The sequence below is a fragment of the Terrapene carolina genome, unplaced genomic scaffold, assembly GCF_002925995.2.
Source record: "Terrapene carolina triunguis isolate 2854851 unplaced genomic scaffold, T_m_triunguis-2.0 Scaffold90, whole genome shotgun sequence".
Lineage (NCBI taxonomy): Eukaryota > Metazoa > Chordata > Testudines > Emydidae > Terrapene > Terrapene triunguis.
The window spans coordinates 4,018,871-4,030,239 of record NW_020664441.1 but is presented as its reverse complement, the minus strand read 5'-3'; positions in this window follow the sequence as shown (position 1 = coordinate 4,030,239).

Below are 11,369 nucleotides of genomic sequence, written 5' to 3'. Positions count from 1 at the left end.
CCAGCTTGCAGCAAGTCCCCACCCACATCGATGGGCCCGGGGTATGAACACAGCCCAGATCTTGCTGGGGGGCAGGAAAAGTGCAGTTTGGCTCAGGGAGGTTCTGCTTGTTGGGGTCTCTGTGGGGCAGCACTATTGCTGGGTGAGCGATGCCATGGTGGGAGCTGGGTGCATTAATGAATTATGCTTGCTCCCCTGAGAACTGGCCCTCCCTAGTTGGTATCAGTGCCTGCTTAGCCCCACAGCCCAGGGGGTGTGACCAGAGTGCACAGCAGCTCAGCTGGGCTCTGCTTCCTACAGGGAGCAGAGTGTAACTTAGAGCAGCCCCAAGGCCACCTGGCCACCGACACAGGGAGCACAAAGGTGGCTTGTAGCAGAGGGGTAGCCGTGTTAGTTTGGATCTGTAAAAAGCAACAGAGAGTCCTGTTCACCCACGAAAGCTTATGCTCCAATACATCTGTTAGTCTTAAAGGTGGCTTAAAGCCGTGTCCCAGGCACAGGAATGGATGAGCTGAGGAGGTTTGAACATCCCCTGTCTATCATAGAATCATAGAATATCAGGGTTGGAAGGGACCTCAGGAGGTCATCTAGTCCAACCCCCTGCTCAAAGCCAGTCCAGTCTCAATCCCCTGATGCCTCTCCCATCCACCACCAGGTTCTGTGTCCATCACCGGGGTGTCTGGCCCTAATAGCTCACCCCTCTGCCATTCAGGCCAATCTCATCATCAGAAAGGGGGGGCACGAGGTGATTTGTGCCCCTGCCCCCCCCAAACCCTCTGGTGCCTCCCAGGCTATGACTCAGCACGGAACCAGCTCCCACAGGGCAATGAATTGGGCTGAAATCAGAGGGCAGGAGTGACGGATCTACAAGATCTGTGCTATGCCCCAGCTTTTAAACTGTCCCAGAGGACCCCCTTCAGTGTGCCAGTCCCCCGAGGGGGCTCACTGTTCCTCCAGGGCTGGCCACACGGCCTCAGCGCCTCCGAAACTGAGCCGCTGGACTCCAGCCCTCCTGCTTTGAGCCGTGAGCTCTGCCCTGTGAGTCCAACTGAGCCAGATGCCTGGTCAGAGATATTCACCCTCTCCATGGCCCTGGGCACCACAGCCAGTGTCTGCAGGGACACCAGGCTGCCTTTTCCAACCATTAGCCTGCTGGCACACAGCACGGGGAGTCCTGAGGGACAAAGGTTAAGACATCATCCGTCCTGGCCAAGCTGGTGCTCCACCCAGCCAGCCTGCTGTGGAATCCATGATTGGCTCTCTCCCTCTGTGTGTTTGTCAGGCCCACATGAGAGCTGCTGAGTCTCCAACGGGTCAGCGGGTCCCAGTGCCGTTGTCCTGCAGAGCCATGCTGAGTTCACGTCTTCCCCATTGTTAGATGGCAGTCGTGCAGGCCTGGGCGTCCCCATTGTCTTTCTAGGCCCTCTGTGGATAGGGGTCGCTTTCAGCCAGGCCTTAACGACCCTGCATTCCAGCCTGGCCTGGTTATGTGACATGAACCCCTCGTGGCTCCTGCTCCACCCCAGTCACTGTCAGGCAACCCATTCATAAAGCCACTGCAGGAAATTCCCACTCTGTCCCAGCAGGGAGCCGGGTACAATTGGCTTTCCCCTTGGCCTGGGCAGGCTGGCTGCCCTCAGGGACACCAGCTGTCTGGCTTGGGTTTCTGCAGCTGGCTGGGAGTTTTCTGCCAAGCCTGGTTTTCAACAGAAAATTGGATTTTCCCAATTGGGAGCAAGGAGGCACCTAAATACCTTTGGGGAAGCAGAGTCAGGCCCGGATCTCTGCCCCTAACCTGTGCCTTCTGCATTCAGGGACGCTGCCTCAGCTGCTCCTGTCTCTGCACCGGAGCATAGCAGCTGGAAAAGTCAGGCTGGCCAGATGACTGTGCCTTTCCAGAGTGCAGCCACACTGACAGATGGGAACAGGCCCATCATGTGCAACAAGGCATTACTAATATAATAATAATAAATGGAGATATAACTATCTCATAGAGCTGGAAGGCACCCTGAAAGGTCATGGAGTCCAGCCCCCTGCCTTCACTAGCAAGACCAATTTTGCCCCAGCTCCCTAAGTGGTCCCCTCAAGGATTGAACTCAACCCTAGGTTTAGCAGGCCAATGCTCAAACCACTGAGCTATCCCTTCCCCCTCCCAATTACTAGTAGCCATGTTTGCCAGCTGGGATAATCAAGGCACAGAGAGGCAGGGGGTAAGCGCTCTAGCTTTGGGTTGCATACTGCTGCCCTTCACCGGGGTATCTGAGCCTGCTCTTGCTTTGAGAACAGATCACCAGACTGGAGCTGAAAAGACCTGGGTTTTTATTCCTGGCTCTGCCTCGGTAAGTGAGCTTGGGCAAATCACTTCCCTCCTCTATGCCTCCATGTCTTGTCTATTTAGTCTGTAAGCTCTGTGTGGCAGGGGCCATCTCTAGCTGTGCATACAGCACAGTGGGATCTTGGGCCGTGCCTGGAGTGCCTAGACTCTATAGTAATACAACAATGAATATTTGTAGCATGTCAGACACACACAATGCAGCAGGGCTTTGTTGCCGGCACGGTGGCCCGAGGACAGCAACAGCGGGGTTCGTTGCCCGGTGTGCTTCGCGCCAATAAACATACCGGGGTGGAGAAACAATCAAAATTTATTTGAGATCTCAAAGTGGTGCAAGGAGACAGGCAAGTCTCAAATCAAGCACACCAGCAAAAAACAGTTTCTCTCTTCTTATACATTTCACAACTAAGCCCCCCACCTCTCCCTCTACTTCCCCTCCCCTCTCTACCGAAGGCATGTTTATACATTTAAGCCGTTAAATCATTCTAGGGCTATAAATCTAGCTTGTTAGTAACATTCCTCTAAACTGTTACCTGGTCTTGTTTACCCTTAGTTTATTACTCCTTCTCCAGCTAGAAACATGCAAACCTCATCATTATTGCTTGGTACCTGGTATGAGCAAGGTCGTAATTGGTAACTGGCTATTTACACATTCCAATTTCTGTCCTTGGCTTTTGAGGCCGATTAGAGTTAAACATGGAAGGACAGAGTTTAAACATGGAAGAACTTTGGCTAAGGCAGGCCTAGTAACCCCAACAGCTTGTTATAAGAAATGCCAGCACTGCTCACTTCTTTGCTTTAATAATCTAGTGACTCACCCTTACCATTCATTTCATTTTTTAAAAAATGTGTTTTATTTACCAACACAAAAGGAAACAGTGAAAGATGTTTTTCAAAAAAAACTCCACCCCCACCCATACCTGGGAAATGCCCAAAACAAAACACTTGGTTTCAAAACCAGTTATGATTCTTGCTAAGTCGCCAATCTACTTCCTTCTCTTTTCATTTGCCAATATTTAAAAGCAATGCAATTAATGGTTAAAGCCACACCTCACTCTGATGCTACCCACGCACTCAACATCAGCAGTCTCACTAAGCATGAAGCAATGTATTTTTCAGCACAACCTTAATGTCTAATGCATCAGGTATTATTAAATATAGATAGGCTTGGCCAGCCTTCGGTTTGTATTTTTTTATAATTTTAATGGATAATTACGAAGTTGATTTTAAGCATTTTTTCTATTTTTAATTCATTTAAATTTTCACGGTTGTATAAAATTAGGGGTTTTAAGCATTTTTTTTATTATTTGTATCGATTTAAATTTTTTTAGTGGTAGGAAATAATTGTGGGGTCAGACAATAATTCAAACATGCTAAAGTTTTCTATGCAAGGAAGATTTAGGTTAGATAGTAGGGATAAGTTTTTGACTACATGTCATTTGCCGTGTTGTTGTAGCTGGGCTGGTCCCAGGAGCTTAAATTCACAACTTTGCTAGATGCTAAAAATAATGGATTTAATAAAGACTCTAGATTTATGGTTTAGTCCAAAAATCTGTAATCCACTACCCCCTCCCTCTCTCTCTCTCCTCCCCCCCCCCCGCTTTTTCTCCTGTGACTGGAGGGGTGTTAACAGGCCACTTCACCTTGAATGGTCTCTTATAATATGTGGTAAGTACTTATGCTAAACAATCTGTCTCACCTTGTATTTAGCTTTGACCCTCTGAGTAGCTCAAAAGTTTGTCTTTTTCACCAAAAGGAGTTGGTCCAATAAAAGATATTACTTCACCCACCTTGTCTTTCTAACTACAAAGGTAATTCAGCTCTGGACTAGGCTTCCAAGGGGGTTGTGGAATTCCCATCATTGGAGGTGTTTAAGAACAGGTTGGACAAACACCTATCAGGGATGGTCTAGGTACACTTGGTCCTGCCTCAGCACTGGGGGCTGGACTTGATGACCTCTTGAGGTCCCTTCCAGCCCTACATTTCTATGATTCTATGAAAACAAAAATTGTCAATATCACATGTCAAAATATATACACTAAATATCCTTACATCAAACTCTAATCAGGTCTTAAAAGCAACATTTTTCTTACGTGGCCTATCTATGAATTTGCATGATTATCAATGGAAATAGTTTTTGTTGTTTTTTGTGTGCATGGTGAAATTGACATTTACTGATAAAAATTTAATCCTTCTAAGCCTAAATATATGTTAGTTTCATTAATAACCTCAACATCTAAATCACAGGTCACCTGCAAATGAAATATAGGTGAATGATAGATGCTAAAGCCAGAAGAGACCCTTGTGATCATATAGTCTGACCTGCATAACACAGGTCATAGGGACGTCTCTGAATTAATGAATGAATCAGTTATAACAGAGGGACACATTAATTACACTGATTGGCCATTCTCAGATATGCACCCACTTATGTACAATATTTTTACCATAAATTGATAGAAATCAGATCTTCTTATAAAACTATATAAAGCGACAAAGAGTCCTGTGGCACCTTATAGACTAACAGACGTATTGGAGCATAAGCTTTCGAGGGTGCCACTTCGTCAGATGCATGTAGTGGAAATTTCCAGAGGCAGGTATAAATTTCTAGACTGATTCTTGCCTGCATATTTATACCTGCCTCTGGAAATTTCCATTACATGCATCCGACAAAGTGGGTATTCACCCACAAAAGCTTATGCTTCAATATGTCTGTTAGTCTATAAGGTGCCACAGGACTCTTTGTCACTGTTTACAGATCCAGACTAACACAGCTACCCCTCTGATACTTATAAAACTATATGTACAACATGATTCTTGGGACACGGCAAATGAGCGTAATGTACCAACAATCGATAAGCCTAATGACTGATCGTCTATCCCCATTGAGCACATCGAGCAATATCATTTGCAGAGCCATTGGCCATCATCTTTGAAAACTTGTGGCAATCGGGGGAGGTCCTGAACAATTGGAAAAAGGCAAATATATTGCCCATCTTTAAAAAAGGGAAGAAGGAGAATCCGGGGAACTACAGACCGGTCAGCCTCACCTCAGTCCTTGAAAAAATCATGGAGCAGGTCCTCAAGGAATCCATTTTGAAGCACTTGGAGGAGAGGAAGGTGATCAGGAACAGTCAACATGGATTCACCATGAGCAAGTCATGCCTAACTAACCTGATTGCCTTCTATGATGAGATAACTGGCTCTGTGATTATGGGGAAAGTGGTGGACGTTATATATCTTGACTTTAGCAAAGCTTTTGATACAGTCTCCCACAGTATGCTTGCCAGAAAGTTAAAGAAGTATGGATTGGATGAATGTACTATAAGATGGATAGAAAGCTGGCTTTATCATCGGGCTCAACAGGTAGTGATCAACGGCTCGATATCTAGTTGGCATCCGGTATCAAATGGCATGCCCCAGGAGTCGGTCGTGGGGCTGGTTTTGTTCAATATCTTCATTAATGATCTTGATGATGGGATGGATTGCACCCTCAGCAAGTTCGCAGATGAAACTAAGATGGGGGGAGTGATAGATATGCTAGAGGGTAGGGATAGGGTCCAGAGTGACCTAGGCAAATTGGAGGATTGGACCAAAAGAAATCTGATGAGGTTCAACAAGGACAAGTGCAGAGTCCTGCACTTAGGATGGAAGAATCCCATGCACTGCTACAGGCTGGGGACCAACTGGTTAGGCAGCAGTTCTGCAGAAAAGGAGCTGGGGATTACAGTGGACTGGAAGCTGGATATGAGTCAACAGTGTGCCCTTGTTGCCAAGAAGGCTAATGGCATATTGGGCTTTATTAGTAGGAGCGTTGCCAGCAGATCGAGGGAAGTGATTATTCCCCTCTATTCGGCATTGGTGAGGCCACATCTGGAGTATTGTGTCCAGTTTTGGGGCCCCCCACTACAGAAAGGATGTGGACAAATTGGAGAGAGTCCAGCAGAGGGCAATGAAAATGATTAGGGGGTTGGGGCACATGACTTATGAGGAGAGGATGAGGGAACTGGAGTTATTTCGTCTGCAGAAGAGAAGAGTGAGGGAGATTTGATAGCAGCCTTCAACTATCTGAAGGGAGGTTCCAAAGAGGATGGAGCTAGGCTGTTCTCAGTGGTGGCAGATGACAGAACAAGAAGCAATGGGGGAGGTCTAGGTTGGATATTAGGAAAAGCTATTTCACTAGGAGGGCGGTAAAGTACTGGAATGGGTTACCTAGGGAGGTGGTGGAATCTCCATCCTTAGAGGTTTTTAAGGCCCAGCTTGACAAAGCCCTAGCTGGGATGATTTAATTGGTGCTGGTCCTTTGAGCAGGGTGTTGGACTAGATGACCTCCTGAGGTCTCTTCCAACTCTAATCTTCTATGATTTAGATACCAAAACTGAGATAATTCTGTGTAAGCAGAGTCAGGATGAGCTCTACCCTGACATCTGGTGGTGAATTATGGCGAGTGTGGAAAAGAACTCCAGGGGCTGATCTTGTTTGCATAGGCACACCCACTCGCCTGGCATGAAACACAGCAACTGAAAGTGGTTACTTTGGCTGGTGTGGGATCCCCAGTTTCTCTATTATCGGGGCAGGAAGAATAAAGTTTTGTTACCCTGATTCTGTGAATCAAGGCCAGTGGAACTGTTGCATGACAGAAGGACTGAGTGAGTCCTTCACCATTACCTAAGTAGCACTTGCTTGACAAGGGGCATGGGTTACAAAATCCAGTGAATTGAGAGAGGATGGGGACAGGTATTTGTACCTGATGGTATGGCCCCCCCCCTCCCCCCCTCTGAGGGTTTGAAACACCAATTGCACCGCCTCCTCTCTCCACTGTTGAATGTCAGAGCTAACTTTGATTCCCTTAGGAGTCTAGTTACAGGCTGCTGAGCTGAATTCACTTTGGGCCAATGGTGCACCAGCACTGGGGCTCCCCTACTATACTATGAGCTGAAATCGCTAAGAGCTGAAATCACAAAAGAGCTGATGTTATTAAGAGCTGAGATCACTGAGTGCTTTGTTAACTAGTGGGGGAGCCTGAAGCTATATTGCTCAGCAGCTGGCGGAGCAATTTGTGGGGACGACTGGAGGAGCAGTGAGCGGCATGGAGCCTTGCGGGGCCGGTTGAAGTGGCCCAAGGAACGGCGAGCGGAGCTGTTTGCGGGGACGGCTGGAATGGCTCACAGGTCGGTGAGCGGAGTGGAGCGGAGCAGCTTGTAGAGCGGAGCAGTTCGTGGGGTGGCAGGAAAGTGGACTGGCTTGTGGTGAAGGCTGCGGCGGAACTCCCACGGAGAAACAGACGGCTGGCCAGCCTCGGATCACGTAAGGTGCCCCTTAACACCCTGCGTGCCCCCCCCCTTTTACTCTGGGGCTGCACTGACCAGGGACAGAGACTTTGGGGGTTGTTGGACTTTTGGGACTTTGGGTGGTTGCTGGACCCAAGAGACTTTGGGGACTCTGGGTGATTTTTGGGTTGCTGGATTCAAGAACCAAAGGGAAAGGACACAGCCCAATTTGCTGGGGTGGGTTTGCTCATGGTTTGTGTTATGAATCCTGTTTGTGGTGTTTTTCCAATTTTATGCTGATGTCGTTTACCTCATGTTATTAAACATTTTCTGCTACACTCAGACTCCGTGCTTGCGAGAGGGGAAGTATTGCCTCTTAGAGGTACCCAGGGGGGTGGTATGTAATTGTCCCAGGTCACTGGGTGGGGGCTCGAGCCGGTTTTGCATTGTGTTATTGAAACGGAACCCCTAGATACAGAACCCGGCCCTTGTTGCTGCCAACTTAGATGGGCAGAAGGGTTACATCTGTGTTTGTGCAACAGGGTCCTGGCCCATGACTGGCAGGGCTCCTAGCTGCTATGTTAGTACAAGTAATAAATAACAATGCTCCATAGCAACTGTCAGCACTACGTGGGTCAGAGTTGAGGCTGTCATGATGAAATATGCATTTCGTTGCACTTAGTAAGAATTCTGTCTCTCAGAAAGCGACTGTAGGATTTAACAGGTGCTTGATGGTTTCCTAGCTTTGAAGCTCTGGTGCTTTCTAAATGAAGGGGTTGCCGTTTGTATTGTGGCCACATAGCAATGCTAGCTGCTTTTGGAGATGAAGCACTCTGTGAATGGAATAGCCATTAGAGGAATACACAGACCTTGTAGGGTTGCCAGTTTTGGGTGGATGTATTTCTGGAGGTTTCATCACATAACATCTTTAATTAATGATTAATTTTTAATTCCTGAAGACTACAAGACAATCCTGGAGGGTTGGCAACCTGAACTGGCCTTGTGAATGTGATCATGATGCTGGTTCAATAGAGTATACAACTGCTGGGCACAGTTACTAATAGCAGAGTAACTCTTTAGCTCAAAAACAATGAAGAGTCCGGTGGCACCTTGAAGACTAACAGATTTATTTGGGCATACGCTTTCATGGGTAAAAAATCCACTTCTTCAGATGAATGGAGTGAAAATTACAAATGTAGGCATTATTATACTGACACATGAAGAACTCAAAGGGACAAAGCCCAAGATTTTGGTGCTGAAAGCCACATGTTCGACCCCCACCCCACTGAGTTCCACAGCAAACCAAGGTTTAAATAATAGAGCTAGGCCAGGTTGGAAATTTCCCATCATAACTGTTCTCTGGTGGAAAATTGGGGTTTTTAATAAATGATTTTTTGTGAAAAGTGTCTGCAGGAAATGTGGATTTTTCATGGCAAATCTGAGCCCCTAAGCCCCAAAATATTTCAATTCTGAAATGCCACCGTGATGCCTCATGGGAGTTGTCGGTCGGATGCCTCATGTCCCCGTACAGGTGGGATTCCCTAGCTGGACTATATTTCCCATGGTGCACTGTGGCTTCCATCTTGTGCCACGTCCCTTATCATGTATCAGAGGGGTAGCCATGTTAGTCTGGATCTGTAAAAAGTGACGAAGAGTCCTGTGGCACCTTATAGACTAACAGACATATTGGAGCATAAGCTTTCGTGGGTCTGACAAAGTGGGTATTCACCCACGAAAGCTTATGCTCCAATACGTCTGTTAGTCTATAAGGTGCCACAGGACTCTTTGTCACTCCCTTATCATGAGGTGTATCATGGGAGATGTAGTCCAACAAGGAAGCCCGGCCTACAACTCCCATGAGGCATCGGGGTGGCACGTCTGAACCAAAATATTGGATATCTAACAAAGCTTTCCCCACCTGCACATTCCCCCTTGCTCTTTTATGCCATGCCCAGCACCAGCAGAGGGTGTCATGGTGAGACCCCAGTTCCCAATCCTCCCTGGCCATGGGGTGATTCGCCCTGTGTGGGGCAGGAGCTGCGTGGCTCCTCTCAGACTCACAATAACCTCTATGCATGGGGACAGGAATCACCCTGTGTGGGCCAAAAGAAATCTGATGAGGTTTAACAAGGACAAGTGCAGAGTCCTGCACTTAGGAAGGAAGTATCCCATGCACTGCTACAGGCTGGGGACCGACTGGCTAAGCAGCAGTTCCGCCCAAAAGGACCTGGGGATTACAGTGGATGAGAAGCTGGATATAAGTCAGCAGTGTTCCCTCGTTGCCAAGAAGGCCAACGGCATAGTGGGTTGTATTAGTAGGAGCATTGCCAGCAGATTGAGGGAAGTGATTATTCTCCTCTATTCGGCACTGGTGCGGCCACACCTGGAGTATTGTGTTCAATTTTGGTCCCCCCACTATGGAAGGAATGTGGACAAATTGGAGATAGTCCAGCGGAGGGCAACGAAAATTATTAGGGGGCTGGGGCACATGACTTATGAGGAGAGGCTGAGGGAACTGGAGTTATTTAGTCTGCAGAAGAGAAGAGTGAGGGGGGGATTTGATAGCAGCCTTCAACTATCTGAAGGAGGGTTCCAAAGAGGATGGCGCTAGGCTGTTCTCAGTGGTGGCAGATGACAAAACAAGAAGCAATGGTCAGTAAGGGAGGTCTAGGTTGGATATTAGGGAACACTATTTCACTAGGAGGATGGTGAAGCACTGGAATGGGTTACCTAGGGAGGTGGTGGAATCTCCATCCTTGGAGGTTTTTAAGGTCCGGCTTGACAAAGCCTTGGCTGGCATGCTTTAGCTGGTGTTGGTCCTGCTTTGAGCAGGGGATTGGACTAGATCAGGGGTGGCCAACCTTTGAAGAGAAGTTAATATGCGGCTGCTTGTATAGGCACAGCCTCTGGGGCTGGAGCTACAGGTGCCAACTTTCCAATGTACCGGGGGAGGGGGTGCTCACTGCTCAACCCCTGGCTCTGTCACAGGCCCTGCCCCCACTCTATCCCTTCCCCTCAGCCTGCAGTGCCCTCGCTTCTCCTCCCTCCTTCCCCCACCCAGTCTCTTGCACACCACAAAACAGCTGATTGGGAGGTGCGAGGAGGGAAGGGGAGGCGCTGATCGATGGGGCTGCTGGTGGGCTGGAGGCGCTGGGAGCAGGGGAGCTAATGGGGGGCTGCTGATGTATTACTGCAGCTCTTTGGCAATGTACATTGGTAAATTCTGGCTCCTTCTCAGGCCTAGGTTGGCCACCCCTGGACTAGATGACCTCCTGAGGTCTCATCCAACCCTAATATTCTATGATTCTGTGATTCTATGATGCATGGGTGAGCAGTTCTCACTTTACCCAGCAGGGGGTGGTTGTGATGTGCCTCCGTGTTATCTGCACCCCCTGTTCCAGCCCATGGCATTGTCCACTCTTGCAATTTGGTCATGATTCTTGCAATTTGGGGTGTTTTCTTACCCCTCTTGAAAGGTAGCTAAGGCATAAGTTTTCCCTCATTCAAAATGGCTGCTGTCTCCTATTACTGTCAATAGGGGGTGAAGCCAGCAAGATAGCCACAATTTTCCCTACAGTCTATTGCAGGGGTAGGCAACCTTTCAGAAGTGGTGTGCCGAGTCTTCATTTATTCACTCTTAATTTGAGGTTTCGCGTGCCGGTAATACATGTTAAAGTTTTTTAGAAGGTCTCTCTCTATAAGTCGGGGGGTGGGGGTGGGGGTGCAGGGCAGAAGGCTGGGTGTTGGGGGGAGGTCAGGGCAGAGGG